Raw genomic sequence first — 21,603 nt, forward strand, 5'->3', positions numbered from 1 at the left:
AACTTGTAGAGATCAACGTAGAAGACAGAGAAGTCATGAAGTAAAGACTCATACTTTGACTTGCGGATGAAGATATCTGACTGCCTGGTACACAGTCATGGGAGTAATATGCCAGTGGCTGCCAGGCATTGTTAGAATCCACAATAATGGGTCTTACTCGTATCCATGACAGTAGCTAGTGGTGCATCAAGTTTTGGGGATGCTTCAAAGGCTGCCATCAGCCATGCTCTACTTTGCATCCTTGAATGCAGAGCGCATATCTTCTGTCCAGTGCACAAGAGACTTCCTGTTTTAACATTAGGACCTGACAATGTTGCTGTCGAAGGTTCCTGTATCTCTGCTGCATGGGGAAAGTGTCATCTGTAGAAATTAAGCACGCCCAAGAAATGTCATAATTCCTTTACTGTAGGTGGCCTGGGTTGTAGTATTGCTTCTACCTTCTCGGTCAGAAGGAAAGAAGCTCACAGCTGAGATTTATGACCAAGAAACATCACTTCTGGCTGCCCAAAAACACATTTGGCTATGTTCAGTATGACTCCATATTGTTCTAGTTATCCGAAGACCTCAAGCACATGCTGATGATGTTGTTCCAGACTGGTGGAGAACACCAGGACATCATCAAGGTAAACAAAGCAGAATGGTAATCTTTTAAGAACAGAACCTATAAATCTCTACCACATTTTATCTGCACTGCATAAGCTGAAGGTCATAATCATGCTCTCATATAAATCAAAACGTAAGATTATGGCGGTCTTTAGTATGTCTCCTGCAGCTTTTGCTCAGTCCAAGACAGTGAAAATGGTGGCACCATGTAGCTTGTAATTAAAGTCCCTTAAAAGCAGTATAGGTTATCTGTCAGAAACTGTTTGAAAGTTAAGCCACAACAATCACTGCATAGGTGCCAGGTGCCACCTTTCTTTGGCACTAAGTATAATGCTGATGACCACAAACTTTTAGATGGTCGCGTTAAGCCTTCCTGTAACATGAAATCAAATTTGGAGCCAAACACTTAGCAAACATCTAGACATACAAGCCATGGAGAGTCCATCCATTGATTTAATATGATGCACTGTATCATGGGGTTTTCACCTCGTGGCACCGGGTGGCCTGGTCAAGGTCAGGTAGTCCCTCAGTAATGCAGCATACTCACCACTTGAAGCCTCCATCAGCTGGCACTGTGGACTGCTATGTGACAGCGGAAGCCAGTGACAGAAAGGCTGGTGACATCCACCAAGCAGGCATTTGTCACATTTGCTAGTAGCTGGTAGTGCACCAGGTCTGCTCTGCCTCCGTGATATGGTGTTACAGTCCAACTGTTGAGTGGCATACATTGCAATTGAACAGTTGTTAGTAGCTGTTAGGCAAAAAGCAACTGGCACCTGGCAATGATGCAGAGGCATACAAGGCAATATACTCAGGTCTGAGCCAGTGTCTACCAGGAATTTGATGCTGAACCCTCAATCGGTTAAAAAAAGGCACTTGGAGGATGTTCAGCAGTAAGTTGTGCCTACCACTGATTGTCAGCGACATTTGGGGACAAAGAAGATAGTGAACACTTCTTTGCCTGATCACCAAACCAGCAATGTTACCAACATATATGTGTGTTGCTCAATTGAGCTGCATGTCTGTCTGTGAGGCAACGATTGCCTTGATCTGCAGTGGCAAGTGGGTATCCCATAATGTTCATAGCAAGGTATCCAATACTGTGTCCGTGTCAACTTTACTGCGCAGATGACACAGTTACAGCAATTGCTTGCTATTGCTGATCTCTTCCTGTGTCAGCATGTGCCTAATGTGATCGTGTGATCTTCCTGGGAGGCAGCCACATGTTGTATCAATTCTGTCTTGAGCTTAGTGTATGTGCCTGTCTCAGGTGGTGCAGTAATGATATCTTCTACCTTGATTGCAAATCTGGGATCCAATGGATTTAAGACAAGGGCAAACTTAGTCATATCAGCCATTTTTCCCATGCAGCAGAAATATGCCTCTGCTTGTGCAAACCATAGAACAGGATTGTGTGGCCAGAATGGGGGCAAAGGCTTAGTGCCAATCCTGAAACAGTGCACTCTTTGACCATTGCATGGTTCACTGTGTCTCTGACACATTACTTTTCCTTCCGGGCACCTTGGGATCACCATTTGTCAGTGCTTACAGGGGAAATGCTGCCCGACAGTTGTCAGATGTGTTCTATTTATACACGGAAAACCACAGGAACAGAAAAACAGGTTTTATTAATTCCAACATGTTAGGCTACTCTCCGATTGTAACTCAAGAGTAACTCAATTGAAGCATAGCCTCCTTACAGAATCACAGTTTTCAATCAGAAAGCGTGCTGGAAAACATCATAGCATGGTATCAGAGAGTAGTCGAAACAGAAAATAAATTTAAATCTAAGCATAAACATGCGCATTGAGAAATGAATTGTACATGCAACTCAGCTCTCCTGGTAACCAGGGCAGAACTACTTGATAGCAATTCTTTTGCTGTGCACAGATGACACAGTACCATCACTGCAAAACATGGGACTTCATGCAAGCACATGGAAGCTGACACATAGGGTGCAACAGCTTCATTCAGATCAGGACAACTAACTTTCTTAGAAGACTTTCATTAAATAACAAAGTTTGACATCTTATATTGCTATTCATCTCTCATGGTCAACAAAAGTCATAAAACATAAATGAGAAAAGCAAAGATATTTGATACACATGACAAATATTTTCATATAGCTCTCTGTTTCCATTGTAACAATTACTTCTGTATTCTTCCATTACTTTTCAGTTTTTGTCACAATAACCAAACAATGGAAAATCCAGCATAGAGTGTACAATATTATGAAAAGAGAAGTTGCAACTATAGGATAAATTGTAATAATTATTGAAATTCAACTAGAATGTATGTGAGAATGATCTGATAAATCCACATAAAGTTACATTATAGTGCAAAAGACTCTTTCACTTCCAATAATGAAATGCAAATTAAGAAAGATTATTTAAACTACTAAGACTGCTGAATTAGAAGTACTTTTGTGCTTTATCAGCTAAAGGATATTTCAGTTGTAAGTGTGAGTGAACACTGGTTGAAGGAAAACCAAGCTTGTATCACTAGAATAACAGAATTTGAAATTATTAGTAGCTTCTGTAGAGAGACTTTTAGACATGGAGGAAATGCATATAGTACAAGCAAGGAATTGAATGCAAAGAAATTACGTTCAGTAAAATAAATAACATTGAAAAAGTGTTTGAATATTGTGTTTGCAAATGTAGAGAACCCAAAATAATCATTGTGTGCATATACCAATCTGCATCACGCACCTTTATGGCATTATTAAACAGTGTAGAAAGACTCTTTAGTGAATTAAGGAATTTTAAAGAAAACATTATTGTAGTTGGAGTTTTCAATGTAACTTTCAAATAACCTTTCAAAATGTATCTAAACTGAAAAATTGTTATGTTAACATAATTTATCACCCACTGGCCACGAATACAGTAAACTTGGAAAGACCTCTAAAACTGCAATTGATCAAATTTTTTTGACTTGCAAACATTTGTAATAATACAAAAGTGATTGATACTGGATTCTCAGATAATGAAGCAATAAAATTTAATGTAAATAATCTACTCAGCACAAATTCTAGGAAAAGAAGATTTATAAATGAGGACAATGTTAGGAGTTTAATTCATTGTTAAAAAATTCAGACTGGGATTTGGATAAATATGACAATGCAGATATCAAGTCTGAGTCATTTTTATCTTGTCAAAAACATAACTATGAAATCCCATTCCCTCTTAAGGAAATTAAAGTAAAAACAGAAGTAAAACTTTGATAACACAGGGGACAAGAAAATCTTCAGAGTAATTTAGAAAATTAATTAAATCAGCTAGGCATAATCTACCTCTGAAACAGTATGTAAACTGTTACAGAAAAGTGTACAAGAAAGTTAACGCAGCAACAAAAAAATTAAGCAACAGTTCACACATCATCAGAAACAAGTGCAACAAAAAAATGAAATCACTTTGGAATGTGATAAATATAAAATTAGGCACAAACAAAGCAAAAAGCAAGGGTAAAACTATAAATATTCCTTTAAAATCGCCACTATATTCAACAGACCCTTTACAAGTACAGTAGAAAATCATATAAAGACTAATCATAGCATCTCTGTAAATCCCAAAACTATGTTTTTGTATCCTGTAAGAGTACAATAGGCAGATAATGCAATCAGCAAACTAAAAAACAAATTTTCATGTAGTACAGATGGTATTCCAGATAAACTAATTAAACACAGCAAATATATTGTTTCTCTGCTTGTTGACATATAAGATGTACATCTTTGCTTCTGCCATTTGCCGATAGATGGTGACAACGGTAAGTAGCGATCGAAAGAAACAGATTGCAGATGTCAGGCAGTTAGCTTGGACTTCAGCCAACATAACCGCATTCAAACATTAGTCAATCTGTGTCTGCATCATAAAGTTGTTCTTGATTGAAAATGCCAGTTTACGACCTTAATTCTCGTTATTTGTGGGAGGTGTTACTGTTTTGTTTTAATATGAAGAAACCAGTGGCTGAGTCTCATCAAATGATCTAAAGTATGTACGGTATGGACGCTATTAGTGAAAAAACGTGTGATGAGGGGTTTCAAGGCTTCAAGAACAGTGATTTTAATGTTGTACACCAGAATAGTGCTGGAAGAGAGAATGTTTTCGAAGATGCAGAATTGGAGACATTGCTGAGTGAAGACTCGCATCAAATGCAAGAAGAATTGGCACGATTAGTGGGAGTGACACATCAAACCATTTCAAAATGTCTCAAGGCTATGTGGATGATTCAGAAAGAAGGAACTTGGGTCCCGTGTGAGCTGAAACCAAGAGATGTTGAATGGCGTTTGTGTGTTTGTGAACAGGTGCTTCAGAGGCAAAAATAAAAGGGATTTCTGCATTGCATTGTGACTGGGGACGAAAAATGGGTTCACTACAATAACCCTAAATGCAAAAAATCATGGGGATATCCCGGCCATGCTTCCGCATTGGTGACCAAACCGAATATTCACAACTCCAAGATCATACTCTGCATTTGGTGGGACCACAGCTCAGCGTCATGTACTATGAGGTGTTAAAACCAAGTGAAACAATCACAAGTGCTCATTATCGAATGCAATTAATGTGTTTGAGCAGAGCATTAAAAGACAAATGGCCGCAATATAGCGAGAGGTACGATAAAGTGATTTTGCACCACGACAACGCTCAACCCCACGTTGCAAAAGAGGTCAAAACGTACTTTGAAACGTTAAAATGGGAAGTCCTACCCCACCCACTGTATTCTCCAGACTTTGCTGCCTCTGACTATCACCTGTTTAGGTCAATGGTGCATGGTCTGGCTGACCAACACTTCCGATTTCATGAAGAAGTCACAAGTTGGAACGATTCGTGGATCATTGCCAAAAGATGAACAATTTCTTTCACACAGGATTCATACAATGCCTGAAATATGGGAGAAATTAGTGGCCAGTGATGGAAAATACATTGAACGATACATGTGTAACCAATTTGTTTCATTAAAGCCTCAAATGGTGGGGAAAAAGTGGCCGAAGCAAAGTTGTACACCTTGTAATTAATGTTTCTTTCAGCACTGGTATATACCCTAGAGAACTTAAGCTGTCAATAATAAAACCATTATTTAAAAACAGTGCTCCTTTATTAAAGTTGTCATCTTTGTCAAAAATTTTTGAAAAAACAATGTACAAAAGACTCTGTTTTTTGAACAAATGTAGAATATTTGCCCCATATTCTACAGGTGATAAGTCAGAGGCAGCAATGTCTGGAGAATACAGCAAAAGTAGATTGACTGAAACTGCTATCTATAATTTCCTAAAACTCCTTCTAAATTTGATTGATGATAATGAAATAAACTGTGGATCGTTTTTAGACTTATCAAAGGCATTTGATGTTACTTATCGTAAAATTTTGCTTCACTAACAGTGCTGCTATGGAGTCTATGGCACTGCTCATATGTGGTTTCCATCATACTTATCTTATAGATAATAGAATGTAGAAATAGTTTGTGAAGGTAAATTGTACTTTTTCTGGATATGAGAAAGTTACTCACCAAGTATCCCAAGGAACAGCGTTGGGACCCCTATTGTTCTTGATATTCATGAATGACATATCAAGTTATTTAACACTAGCTGATGCTGTACTGTTTTTGCTGACAATACTAGTCTCTTTGTTAAAGCTTGGAATGTGACTGGCTTACACAAAAAATAGAAATAACAAATGAAGAAGCAGTTAAATGGTTTAGAGATAAATTTATTTGTTAACGATATGAAAACATTATGGATGAATTATACGCATACGTCAAATTAAGTAAACACTAACACAGTAGTGAAGTTAGGTGAACAGAAAGTACTACAAACTTTAAATACTAAATTTTTAAGAATTCATTTAGATGAGCACCTTGAATGGGATAAACCTATAGAATGGGTCAATAAAAAAATTTAGTAGATGCTGTTATATATTAAGAATGCTACAAAATTCCTGCAATGAAGAAACAGTGATGAGTGTCTTTTATGGATTCATGCATTGTGTACTGTGATATAGTATCATATTTTGGGGCATATCTAGTCCAGAAAAATGCTCATTTACTATCAAAAAACGAGAAATAAGAATTATAAAACGGTTTGCACTTAGGAAGTCCTGTGGGGAAATATTCAAAGAACTGAAATTTATGACTCTTCTACCCATATATACCCATGAAAATATATGCTTTTTGAAATCCCATCCCCAGTTCTTTGCTTTTGACAGTGATTACTATGACTATGAAACTAGTACTGACTTCCATCGAGGAGAACCTAAGAAAGCCTAGTATCAAAAAAGTGTAACATATCGCCCCATTTCTTTAGTGCTCTTCCCTTAGGAGCTAAAAAGATATCACCTTTTTTTTAAAAAATGGGCCTAAGAAAATGCTTGTAATTGAAAGCTTTTACAGTGTTGATGAGCACATGAATTTTATGAATTCAAGGACATTCACAACTTAAGTTAAATGTGGCCACGTGTCACTGAATATAATGTAAACTTAGAGTTTGTTTGGTTCATGTATTTGATAATCTGTCTGATTTCATCTGGATTATTTGTTTCTGTTTATCTATTTAATTATCTCTATGGTTTGTATATGGAGACTATTATTTAAGCTTTTTTCATTTTGTATCAACATATGACAAGTCCTGTATCATTGTACATGATAACATGGATGTTCAAAAAATTAAAGTAAAATGAATAACTGCAAACATTATTAGTTCTGCATCAACTCACAGTTAAGCTGTCACATGTTGTTACAATTACTACAGTAAATCTGAACCTATGACAAACCTAGGCACAGCAAAGTATATAGTACTTTCTCATAAAGACACATAACATTAAAATCAGCAAGAAATTTTTTTGAAAAATTTATTTATGTATTAAGTTTCATTAACAGCTGATTAGCAACATTAATGTTTATCACTAATTTCTCATTATAGTGCACTACTCAGTAAATTTCCTCATCCAGCAAAACTAGAAAGCAACCTTGTAGAAAGAAATATTGAAAATGTAGGTATCTGTAAAACATCATTAAGTCCAATTCAGCCTTGCAAGTGTAAATCATTTACTCTTCCCTTTTTAACATATAATTCATAATTATGGTTATTATAATTGAATTATAGTTAATTTAATGCATAATACTAATTATTCTGTTAATGCCAGCTTAAGTATCAGTCAGCTTCATGAAACCTCATTCCACCAGGTAATTACTGCGGGTCATCTGTAGCAGATCCAGTAGTAAAGCAATTCAGAAATGTCAGTAAAATGGTGCATAATGAGTACAAGTATTAATTAAATTAACTGGATGAGCCACATAATCACAGTAACAATAAGGAAGCCATCTTATATTAACACACTGAAACTTTTCTACTGCATAACTTTCACAAATTGATCATAATGCAACTGATTCTTTAATTTAATAAGGTTAAGTCAATTATTATCCTCAAAGTACTTATAAAATTTTATTGTAACCAAAAAGTAAACATACAGGAACATCATTTTTTGACATAGTTTCCTTGCATTTCAATGCACTTCGTCCATTGTTACACAAGCTTCCAGATGCCCTCATAACAGAAGGTTCTTGGTTGAGCTGCAAGCCAGGAATGTACTGCCTCTTTCACTGCTTCATCCGAGCCAAATCAATGACCCCTTAATGCTTGTTTGAGTGAACCAAAGTGATAGTGAGAATGGGCAAGATTGGGACTATATGGAGGCTGATCCAGTACTTCAAATTTGAGTTTCTGGAGTGTTTCAGCAGTGAAGGCAGCAGTATGTGGACAAGGAACATCATTTTTTGACATAGTTTCCTTGCATTTCAATGCACTTCGTCCATTGTTACACAAGCTTCCAGATGCCCTCATAACAGAAGGTTCTTGGTTGAGCTGCAAGCCAGGAATGTACTGCCTCTTTCACTGCTTCATCCGAGCCAAATCAATGACCCCTTAATGCTTGTTTGAGTGAACCAAAGTGATAGTGAGAATGGGCAAGATTGGGACTATATGGAGGCTGATCCAGAACTTCAAATTTGAGTTTCTGGAGTGTTTCAGCAGTGAAGGCAGCAGTATGTGGACAAGCATTGTCGTGCAACAACATAACACATTTTGACAGCAGTCCTCAGCATTTTCTTTGAATTACAGGCTTTAGCCTGGCAGTAAGCATCTCACTGTAATGTACACTGTTTATTGTTGTGCCCCTTTCCCCATAATGTTCCAGTACTGGGCTTTGTGCGTCCCAAAAAACTGTAAGCATCAGTTTTCCTGTGGACGATTGGGTCTTGAACTTTTTCTTGCACAGAAAATTTGGATGTTTGCATTTCGTACTCTGCCGTTTACTCTCTGGCTCGTAATGATGGATCCATGTTTTGTCACCAGTAATAATCCTGTCTAAGAAGTTGTCCCCTTCATTCCCATAGTTATCCAAATGTTTTTTGCAAATGTCCAAACACGTTTGTTTATGCAACTGTGTGAGTTGTTTTGGGACCCATCTTGCACAAACTTTATTAAATGCAAGTCTGTTGTGGATGATTTCGTAGGCAGAACTGTAACTAATTTGCAGACAATGTGCCACTTTGTCAATAGTTAATCTTCTGTCTAAGAGAATCATTTCACGTGAATGCTCAATGATTTCTTCATTTGTGGTGGTAAACAGTTGTCCGGCTCCTTCATTGTGCATAACACTTGTGTGACCATTTAAGAATTTTTCAATCCATTCGTAGGCACTCCATTGTAGTAAACTGCTGTTCCCATACTGTACTGAAAGTCTCCAATGAATTTCGTCCCCTGATACACCTTCCGACCACAAAAAAAGGATCACTGAGCATTGTACTTCTTTGGTGCAAATAGACGGTGGAGCAGCCATGATTAATAACATGGCAGTGATAATAAAACTAACCTATGAGTTTGAAAATTGCAAAGATATAGCAACAAATAAAAAAAGCATGCATCATCAGCGTAAAACGACAGTACTACCAAAATGAACAAAAATATAACTAAACTGCGGATAACAATTGACTTACCCTCGTATTTAGCCAGTGACTTCAAATTTGCATAAGATGAGTAGTAATGACTGCAATGGATTTAATGGCCACATAAACACAATTACAGTGCAACAGTATTCAATTCTTTCGAATTAATAATTACTGTGAAGTAATCATGTACTTAATCTAATCAACAAAAGTCAAGTGCACTATCATTTTATCTTATAACCTTCTTACAGTCATGTTTCCATAAAAGTACTAATAATCTGTAACATTTGTTGTTAATTCCACACCATGAACTCTGTTCTCACAAGTCACAATGAATTTATCAAGAAAAATTAAATGCAACCTAACTAACTTATCACTACTGATTATATGCTCATACTGCACAACACACTGAAACATTTTATCAAACGGGAGCACTAAAATGCAAATTAATTAACTACTGACTTCATGCTAATGAAGATCCAGTACTAAACTTGCAAATTCTGAAACTATTATCTGATCAAATTACACTAACGCTCTGTAACACAAATTACACTAACACTCTGTAACACTTCCATTATTATCTACTAACAAAGAATGTATTTAGTTAGGAAAATATCTCTGAATCTCTTACTAATCAAATAAATTGAAACTGAGTACCTAATGCTTCCAAATTGACTAAGACCAGATACTGCTTACACAAATAAAATTACGCAGTCACACAGAACATATTCCTAAAGCTTAGTTCTTACCAGCTAAGCTATGCTTTAACTAGAAGTGTAATGATTAAACAATATAATGTGTTAACTTTAGGTGCTTCATGTTAGTGCTTCATTCCTCAAACATACACTGCAGACTCGAAGAAACTGGTACACCAGCCTAATACAGTGTAGGGCCCCCCGCAAGCCCACAGAAGTGCCGCAACATGATGTGGCATGGACTGAACTAATGTCTGAAGTAGTGCTGGAGGGAACTGATACCATGAATCCTGCAGGGCTGTCCATAAATCCATAAGAGTATGAGGGGGTGGAGATCTCTTCTGAACAGCATGTTGCAAGGCATCCCAGATATGCTCAATAATATTCATGTCTGGAGAGTATGGTGGCCAGCAGAAGTGTTTAAACCCAGAAGAGTGCTCCTGGAGCCACTCTGTAGCAATTCTGGAAATGTGGGATGTTGCATTGTGCTGTTGGAACTGCCCAAGTCCATCACAATGCACAATGGACATGAATGGATGCAGATGATCTGACAGGATGCTTACATATGTGTCACCTGTCAGAGTCATATGTAGATGTATCAGGCATCCCATATCACTCCAACTGCACACACCACACACCATTACAGAGCCTCCACTGGCTTGAACAGTCCCTTGCTGACATGCAAGTCCATGCATTTATGAGGTTATCTCCATACCTGTACACGTCCATCTGCTTGATACAATTTGAAATGAGACTCGTCTGACCAGGCAACATGTTTCTAGTCATCAGCAGTCCAATGTCGGTGTTGCTGGGCCCAGGTGAGGCATTAACCTTTGCATCATGCAGTCATCAAGGGTACACGAGTGAACCTTTGGCTCTGAAACCTCATATCGATGATGTTTCATTAAATGGTTCTCATGCTGACACTTTTTGATGACCCAGCATTGAAAAATTTGCAGCAATTTGTGGAAGGGTTGCACTTCTGTCACGTTGAACAATTCTCTTCTGTCATTGTTGGTCCTGTTCTTGCAGGTGGCCACAGCGATGTCAGAGATTTGATGTTTTACCAGATTCCTGTTATTCACAGTACACTCAAGAAATGGTCATACGGGAAAATCCCCATTTCATCGCTACCTCGGAGATGCTGTGTCTGATTGCTCATGCGCCAACTATAAGACCATGTTCAAGCTCACTTAAACCATGATAACCTGCCATTGTAGCAGCAGTAACCGTTCTAACAACTGTGCCAGACGCTTGTTGCTTTATATATGCACTGCCGACCACAGTGCTATATTCTTCCCATTTACATATCTCTGTATTTGAATATGCATGCCTATACCAGTTTCTTTGGTAGTTCAGTGTAATATACACAAAGATAAAGTTTTTGAGTTTCAAATACTGTCCAAGATATGATACACAGTTCATTGAATCTTCACAATTTGTGATGACATTCCCTACCATCAACCATTAGCTTAGCATACTAGAACACATTTCACTGACTATTGATTATTATGAACAAGGTTTAATTATTAGTTCATGAAGACACAATAATGCAACTTAGCCTTTAATGTTAATCACTATGCAGCAAAGTGAACCATATAGCAGATCTACAAGTGTCTGATAGATGAGTCCATGTACAAAATTATCCTCCCCAGCAGCATAACACAAAGCTTTCTCAACATAATCTCTTTCTTCATATAAAAAAATCAGTAATTTATTCCAGTAAAACTTTGATCAAGCTTCCTATATCAGCTACTATATATCATAATCCTTAATTTCCCAACATTTTTAGCATTAATTACTGTATACTGCAATTAATAAGTGCAACTTATCACACCTTACAGCAAGTATTATGAAAACAGAAATAGCAAAACCATCTTATGGATAAAGACATAAAGAAAAGTAAAGATATTAATCATTCTGAACACGGGTTCAATCCTACTACTAAATAACTGAAAGTGGAAAATAAACAAAGTCCAAATTTGCAGTAGCCACCAGAAAGATCGCGGGAGGCGCACATCGGCACGGCGCATCACGGACGGTAGTTGCCGCAAATAGAGTCCCATCCACCAGAGGGCACGCGAGAATTCGGCCGCGACCTCTGCCAGCGGAACAACAACAACAACTCAGGCAGCATGGGCCGTGCCCAGTCAGTTCACATCAGGCATGACTGTGAGACAGTTCCCGGTCTACTCTGAAGTGCGACGGAAAACGTGAACCGTGTTACTACACAATTGGCAACGAGTAGGGTCGTTATTTTGCATGTTGCGTCATTGTTCCGGTTCGCAGCTTATCCGCAGCATGGAGGATTTAGTGCGGGTTTTGGTTGAGCAGCAGACGGAGCTCATGGCCACCATGAAACAAGTGCTTCCGGCGTTGCTCTCCACACCATTTGCTCCAGCGCCGTTCCCTCCTCCCTTTCTCCCATATGACGAGACGGCAGAGGATTGGGACACGTATGAACATCGCCTTCGGCAGCATTTCCAGGCATTTCATGTTGCCGATGCGGAGGTATATCATGCTCTTTTCTTGTCTTGGATATCTCCCTCGCTGTATCAAGTTTTGCGGCAGCTAGCGCCGTTGCAGGAACCCTCGTCGTTGCCTTTGACTCATTGTGTTCATTACTGTCTTCATATTATTGCCGCCGCATGCATGTTGTCACGGCTAGGGTCGAGTTCTATCAATGCAAGAAGCAGCCGCATCAGTCTTACCGGGCGTGGGCCGCTACCCTGCACGGTCTTAGTCGCAAGTGTCATTTTGTCACGGAGCAGTCGCGAGAGTCGTATGCCCACGTTATGGTGCGCGACGTCATTCTTCGTCCAGCAACGAGCCCTGCAGTTAGAAGACCCTTCCCTCGAGGAAGTCCTGTCCATTGCTCAATTGTATGAAGTCTCTCACACCACCGGTCAACAGTTGGAAACGTGGTGCAGCGTCGCGGCGGTTCAGGGTGGCGTGGCCACATCTACTGCGTCCGGGGTGGACGACATGCGAGCGGTACAATCCAGCCGTTACGGCCGCTCCCACACAGTGCATAAACAGAGTTCCAGCTGCCGGCCCCTGTTACCGCCCTGTGCGTCATGCTGTATACATCACGATTGGTAGGAGTGCCCCCAGCGTTGGGTCGTTTGTCACAAATGTAATAAAAAAGGACACACTGCTAAAGTTTGCCGCTCGGCCTCGAAAGACTCGAAGGAAGCAGTTACAGAGGACATGGACGTTGACATTCAGGAAGTTTCATCAGGCCAGGCCACCGTCGCATCGGCCCACAAACTCTTTATCGAGGTGTCAGTTCGGTCGCGCCGATTACAACTGCAAGTAGATACGGGCACAGCAGTTTCTTTGTTGAAAGCACAAACTTACTCCGACCTTGGGTCGCCCCCGATGGCGCCAGTTTACCGGCGTCTACGCGATTATGGTAAACAGTTCATTCCCCTACTGGGTCAATTCACTACCGACGTGACTTACAAATCAGTCACTCGGCCTATTACTTTTATTGTTGTCAGTGATGCGAGCTCCGCTAACCTTTTTGGCTTGGATGCCTTTCAAGCTTTCGGGTTTTCTATCACTGACACCATACAGTTGGTCTCCGAAGACGTTCCCTATCAATCATTAGAATCTTTGATCTCTGACTTTCCGGATATCTTTGAGGAGGGCCTGGGGCGTGTTTCAGACTTTGAAGCTCACTTAACGTTGAAGGCGTCGGCTCACTCGCGTTTCCTACGCACGAGGCAGATACCCTTGGCTCTCCACCATCAGGTAAAAGAAGAGCTAGACCAGCTGACAGCCCTAGGGGTCATTCTTCCCATTTCTTCTAGTGAGTGGGCTTCGCCCTTTGTTATTGTCAGGAAACCCTCGGGAAAATTACGTCTTTGTGGCGATTTCAAGGCCACCATTAATTCCCAATTGGTGGTGGACACCTATCCTTTGCCTCGTGCTGACGAATTGTTCTCCGCCATAGCGGGAGGCCAATATTTTTCGAAAATCGATCTTTCGGAGGCTTATCATCAGATACCTCTCCAAACGGCTGGCGGTTGTCAACACCATGTTTGGCCTTTAGCAATACCAGCGGTTGGCCTTCGGAATATCCAGTGGCCCGGCGATATTCCAGCATTATCTTGAGCACGTCACGTCGACAATCCCTCATTGTATTAATTACCTGGACGACATAATTGTCATGGGCCGCAGCACGAAGGAACACTTGCACAACCTTTGCACCCTCTTTCTCAAATTCAGGTCTGTGGGCTTGCGTTGCAATCTGCGTAAGTCAAATTTCTTCCAACCGTCCATTGAGTATGTGGGCTACACAATCTCTCGGCACGGCGCCCAGCCACTAGGAAGTTTGGTCCAAGGTATCGTCGACCTTCCATGGCCCGCTTCGCTGAAGGAGTTACAAGCTTTTTTAGGCAAGATTGCCTATTACCACCGGTTCATTCCCAGGGCTTCCACCATCGCCCGCCCCCTGTACTGACTTCTGCGCAAGGGTGTTCCTTTTGATTGGTCACCTGCATGCGAGCGAGTGTTCACCTCATTGAAGGGCCTCCTCACGTCAGCGCCGTGTTTGGCTACTTTTGACCCCTTTAAGCCGTTGGTTTTGGCTACAGATGCTTTGCAGTATGGGGTGGGGGCGGTCCTGGCCCATTGCAATGCAGATAGTTCCAAGCAGCCACTGGCGTTTGCATCTAAATCTCTTAGTCCCGCACAGGCTCATTACTACCAGGCGGTAAAAGAGGCTTTGGCCATTGTCTACGCTGTTACAAAGTTTCACCCTTTCTTGTACGGCACAAAGTTTCAGTTAATCACTGACCATAAGCCGTTAATATCGTTATTTGGCCCCGCCTCTCAGATTCCGGATAGGGCGGCCCACAGACTAAAGCACTGGGCCTTGTTCCTCTCTAAGTACCATTATGACATTCATTTTCGCCCTACCGGACAGCATGCCAATGCAGACGCTCTTTCCCATCTTCTGATGGGCCCAGATCCTAAGTTTGATCAAGAGGAGATTATCTGTTTTCATTTGGATGTGGTGCCCCGCCAAGCGGTTGATGGCTTCCTGATCACTAGTTCTAGAGTCGCCAGGGAAACGGCAGCTGACCCAGTTCTCCAGCAAGTAGTTCGCCTCATTCAGTAGGGGTGGTCATCCCGACCTCCAGGCCGGGCCTCGGATCCTCTTTGTAATTATTTTGTTCTACGAGACTGCCTCTCCATCTTGGAAGGAGTTCTCCGTCTGGCTACCGATGATACAGCTCCTCGCATGGTTGTTCCTGCAAGTTTGCAAAGGGAAGTCCTCACGTTATTACATGAGGGGCACTGGCGTGTTTCCCGTACTAAAACCTTGGCTCGCAGACATGTGTACTGGCCCGGTATTGACAGAGAAATTGAGCACTCGGTGGCCGCCTGTTCCCAGTGTGCAAGCCAACAGGCATCTCCCAGGTCAGCGTTCTCTTCATGGCCACCTGCAACCCAGGCATGGGAACATGTTCACATCGATTTTGCGGGCCCGTTTCTCAATAGCTTTTGGCTCTTTGTCACTGACGCTTATTCCCGATTTCCATATGTGGTTCGCTGCTCCTCAACCACTTCAGAGGTTGTAATCCAGGCACTAGCAAAAATCTTTTCTGTGGAAGGTCTGCCAGTCACCCTGGCCTCGGACAATGGACCTCCGTTTATGTCGCAGACCTTCCAGGATTTTTGTAGGCACTTCGGTATTCGGCACGTTTGCTCTCCCCCCTTTCATCCACAATCGAATGGGAAAGCCGAGCGCATGGTGCGCACATTTAAGACACAGATGAAAAAGTATGTGCACAAATTTCCTGCGGAGGAGGCATTGACCTTTTCCCTGACGGCATACCGGACCACACCTAAGGGAGAACGCAGCCCCGCAGAGCTTCTCCACGGGCGCCAACCTAGGACTCTGCTGCACCTCCTTCGACCAGGTCCTTGCCAGTCTTCGCAACACGGAGTACCCGGCTTTCCACCGGGTATGTCGGTCTGGGCATGTGGGTTTGGTCGCAATCCACGTTGGATACCGGCGGTGGTTCTGCGCCGAAATGGCCGCCGGCTCTATACCTTGCAGATGGGGGACCGGGAGGTACGTCGTCACCAAAATCAGCTATGTCCACATTTGGGCACCCACCCTCCAACCCCTCGGGCACCGGCTTCCCCATTGCCGGCACCTCTGTTGGTTTCTCAGGGGACGCTACCACCCCTCCCCCCTGTGATTCCACCACACTGCAATGGCTCTCAGCCTTGACAGCCTCCAGTAGCTCCAGCACCGGCATCGCCATCGTTAGCGATGCCCCAGCGAGAGCCAGCCCCCCTCTCAGGCCCGGTTGCTCAGCAGGCTGGTTCACCTGTGGTCGTCCCTTCTCCATCATCCCCGCCTCTGGGTCTTGCCCATCCCGGGGTGCACCAGGATCCAGAGTTCAATGGCTTGACTCCCGTTCTGTCCCGGGTTCCGGTGGTGCGACGACGGAGGCCTCTTCGTGTGGGTCACTTCCAGCCGTATTCAAAGGTTCCGGCTCAAGGGTTGGCAGATCCCCTCGACTCCAGCCTTCCAATGGACGTGGAGGTCATCACTCCTGCACAATTCTCCACCTTCCGATGCAGTGGATCACAGTGGCTTCACCCCCCAAAGGAGGAGGAGTGCAGTAGCCACCAGAAAGACCGCAGGAGGTGCACATCAGCACGGCGCGTCACAGATGGTAGTTGCCGCAAATAGAGTCCCGTCCACCAGAGGGCACACAAGAATTCGGCCACGACCTCTGCCAGCGGAACAACAGCAACAACTCAGGTAGCATGGGCCGTGCCCAGTCAGTTCACATCAGGCATGACTATGAGACAGTTCCCGGTCTACTCTGAAGTGCGATGGAAAACGTGAACCGTGTTACTACAAAATTAGTCCTCAGTATTCACATTACATTATATCTCCCAACACAAAACAATCAAAAGCATCAAACAGTGATAGCACAATCTCAGTCCAATTAAATTTCAAACATGAACATTATCAGAGTCCATAGTTACAGTCTATACTGAAAAAGGGATTAAAAAATAATGTTTTGCCCTCATGAAGGCAAACTTCTGTACATTACTATTGGTCTTGCACTACATTTATTCTACCAGGTGGTGTCCATGGCTTCTCTTTTTGTACATTTTTATGGAACCTTTCCAACAATAATGAACATGCTTGTGTCTCTACACTTCATTATTAATTTTCCTTCACATCTACTTTCAAACTACTTGACCTTTTAGTACAAGCAAATACAGTTCTGTATTTACAAAACACTGTTACTCTTTCACTTGAAACACGTGATACCATATTTACTTGAACCTAAGCCACACTCGAACCTAAGCCACACCTGAAAAATGAGACTCAAAATCAAGGAAAAAAAAATTTCCCAAATCTAAGCCTCACCTGAAATTTGAGACTCGAAATTCAAGGAGAGAGAAAAGTTTTAGACCAAACCTCCAAATCAAAACAAAATTGTTCCATTGTAACATGAGACACAATTTAGGTCAAATGGATGAAGATACAGCTACAGTAGTTTGGTTCGAGTCATAAGCTTAACAGTTAAGCTTTACCAAGTAGCCATTGCTATGTGTCAGGCGCTCTGTCCTTATTTGTACGGGTACCCTTCCTTTTTCACGTTCTTCGTCTGGTTTGAATCGATTGCTTATTTTGCTTTGATAAGTGCCATTATCTTTGTTATAAGTGTTTATGTCACTCTAAGCTGAAACTGCATTTTTTTAATGTGTCCTACACTGTTTGTCTCATTCTGGTAATGAGTGTTTACGACCTGTCACTGCTCGTGGCATGGCTTGCTTTTGTGGGCGCTACTGTGGCTTATAATAAAAAAAGGAGAGGAATTGTCTCATAAGTGAAACAATGGCAAGAGACTGCTATTTGTTGTTACTTACACCGCTGCTTTCTTTGATAATGATCAACAAGAACACCAAATAAGACTGCGTATGGTAGAAGATGTTCTGAACGAGGGTTTAGCGAAAAATTTTCTCCATTTGAAAATCTTTGCAGACGTCTCTTTAGTACATTACATTCTGCATAGAAATTAGTCATCTTATATTTAAACATCTAGTCAGTTGCCATGCTTCATTTCTGCCTGTATCACTATTCAGCATAAGAATAATACGAATATAAACATGACAGGATATGTATATTCTTCCACGTTTGCTGTTGTCTCACTCTAGTTTTGCAGTTTATTAGGTAGACAGGATTTAAATGAGATAGCAGCAAACATGAAACAATACATGGCATAATGTTTACATTCTACTACCTTTTCTTTTAATTTATTTACTGCCACAGAGGTTTTGGCGCCAGTATTTATCTTTGTGCCTGCAAAGCATGCCTGTGTACCACAACATATATTCGACAGCAGAAGTTAGTTGTGGTGGCACCTACCAACATTTTTCAGAACTTCCGCTTACTTTGCATTTGATTCTAAGCTGCAGGCGGTTTTTTGGATTACAAAATCTGGGAAAAAAGTGCAGCTTAGATTCGAGTAAATACGGTAGCTCAAAACCAATCAATACAGTACCATGTAAGTTTTGGATAGACCAAGAAGTATGTGTGTCAAAATTATACACTTTACCGTAGATTCAAATGTCTTGCCCAATGTATTTCTCTGTGTTACTACAGACGTGTGTTTAACTGTTTTTAAACTGTTTGCATCCTATATTTGTATACGACTTCCACCAGTCAAGCTGTAAATTCTAGTAAATCCACATATAGTATCGTTTTTGAGTTTCATGTACTGAGTGTATGTCCCCCCCCCCCCCCACACTATGCAACAGGTTTAAAAACTTTTTTGTACAGTCCGCTGGAAAACTGAGTAATTCAGACAGCCTAGTTAAAACACTTTCAATGTCATTTGTTTCACTCAAAATGTCTGTTTCTAATTGATCACTGCATGGACTAATTAGATTGTCATTGGCTACATCTGATGCATGACTATTCTCCACATTAGTCACAGTACTTTCATCATTTTTTAAAACTGAATTTGCATATTCACATGATTGTTTCATGTCAGATTTGAGAGTTAGCTCATAAACTTCAGACTTAATTTGTGCAATTTGAGCATCAATTTAAGATGTGGAATTCTCTACTTCCAAGATTTTCAAATATAAAGTCTTCCTAATCTTTGGTTAGATATTCATCTTTTAATACTGGAAAACATGTAATCCCATCATCATTGTCATCTATGTCACTGAAAGTATAGAGTTGTACATTGTCATCATACAAGTTACTCTGTCATTATTAGGCACATTAACATTTTTGGCGGTAGTTATATCATTTAGTCCATTCTGAAAGTCAAGATATGCCTGATCACTTTCTTGTTCTACCTCAGATTTGACGGTAATAAAAAATTCATGTGTTTCTCATTTAATGTCTACGAGTTGAACACAGTTTATATTGGCACTTGTCAAATCATCTCCTGCCTGCAAAATTTGAATCTTTGGTTCACTATTTAACTGAACTGTTTCATTATTCAGATAATTTATGACCTAGGTCAGTCACATTTTCCATCTATTTTGATACTCTATCTGCTTACAGCATTAACAACATGCACTTTAAGCCAATCTAGAAATTCTTGAAATGATCAACACCTTGATATTGAATAACTTTCTGTTTCTTTTTGTGTTTGCCCAAAATTGTCCCTTAACATCATTCTCTGTCCCAGACTATAGTCTGATTTTGACATTTTTTTAGTTTACTAATAGTCTGAAATATCACAAAGTTCCATCACAAACAATGTTTCTGCATAGCACCCACAAAAGCAAAATAAAATTTTCGTACTGAACTCATCTGTTTTGGTGTTCCATGTCCATTGTGTTTGTTGTTGCACATTTTTCATTCCAGATTTTCATTCCAGTTTTTGTTAACAGCAGACATCAAACTTCAGTTTATTCCAAATCCATCACTCAGTTTTACATTTGTTACATCTTTCTAGGTCCTCGGAGTGCTGTATGTGACTGATTTTTGAGAAATATGATATGTGATACGAACACACATGAAACTTACAAGAGGTTAATACATCCAGCTTAATAATAATAATAATAATAATAATAATAATAATAATAATAGACATGGAACACTTCTGGAGCAGCATATGGTCAAACCCGGTACAACATAACAGGCATGCACGGTGGATACAAGCAGAAACAGACACATACAAGATGATACCACAAATGCCTGAAGTGATAATTTTGCAACATGAAGTCACCCGAGCAATTAATTCTACACACAATTGGAAAGCCCCTGGAAATGATAAAATAGCAAATTACTGGCTAAAGAAGTTCACCTCAACACATTCACATCTAACTAAATTATTTAACAGTTACATTGCAGACCCATACACATTCCCTGATATACTTGCACATGGAATAACCTATCTGAAACCTAAAGATCAAGCAGACACAGCAAACCCAGCTAAATATCGCCCCATAATATGCCTACCAACAATATACAAAATATTAACTTCAGTCATCACACAGAAATTAATGACACATACAACACAGAACAAAATTATAAATGAAGAACAAAAAGGCTGCTGCAAAGGAGCACGAGGATGTAAAGAGCAACTGATAATAGTTACAGAGGTGACATATCAAGCTAAAACTAAACAAAGGTCCCTACACTACGCTTACATTGATTACCAAAAAGCCTTTGATAGTGTACCCCACTCATGGTTACTACAGATTTTGGAAATATACAAAGTAGATCCTAAATTGATACAGTTTCTAAACACAGTAATGAAAAATTGGAAAACCACACTTAATATCCAAACAAATTCAGATAACATCACATCACAGCCAATACAGATTAAGCGTGGAATATACCAAGGAGACTCATTAAGTCCTTTCTGGTTCTGTCTTGCTCTGAACCCACTATCCAACATGCTAAATAATACAAATTATGGATACAATATTACTGGAACATACCCACACAAAATCACACATTTGCTATACATGGATGATCTAAAACTACTGGCAGCAACAAATCAACAACTCAACCAATTACTAAAGATAACAGAAGTATTCAGCAATGATATAAATATGTCTTTTGGAACAGACAAATGTAAGAAAAATAGCATAGTCAAGGGCAAACACACTAAACAAGAAGATTACATATTGGATAACCACAGCGACTGCATAGAAGTGATGGAAAAAACAGATGCCTATAAATACCTAGGATACAGACAAAAAATAGGAATAGATAATACAAATATTAAAGAAGAACTAAAAGAAAAATATAAACAAAGACTAACAAAAATACTGAAAACAGAATTGACAGCAAGAAACAAGACAAAAGCTATAAATACTTATGCTATACCAGTATTGACCTACTCATTTGGAG

The 21,603-nt window shown here is 40.4% G+C and overlaps 1 protein-coding gene across 14 annotated transcripts in view; it reads left to right on the forward strand.

Moving 5' to 3' along the window:
- LOC126188844 (uncharacterized) overlaps nucleotides 1-21,603 on the forward strand; it is a 2,133,693-nt gene that overhangs the window by 1,655,078 nt on the left and 457,012 nt on the right. The gene's annotated exons all lie outside the window — the stretch shown is intronic.

Source organism: Schistocerca cancellata, chromosome 5 (genome assembly GCF_023864275.1).
Source record: "Schistocerca cancellata isolate TAMUIC-IGC-003103 chromosome 5, iqSchCanc2.1, whole genome shotgun sequence".
Lineage (NCBI taxonomy): Eukaryota > Metazoa > Arthropoda > Insecta > Orthoptera > Acrididae > Schistocerca > Schistocerca cancellata.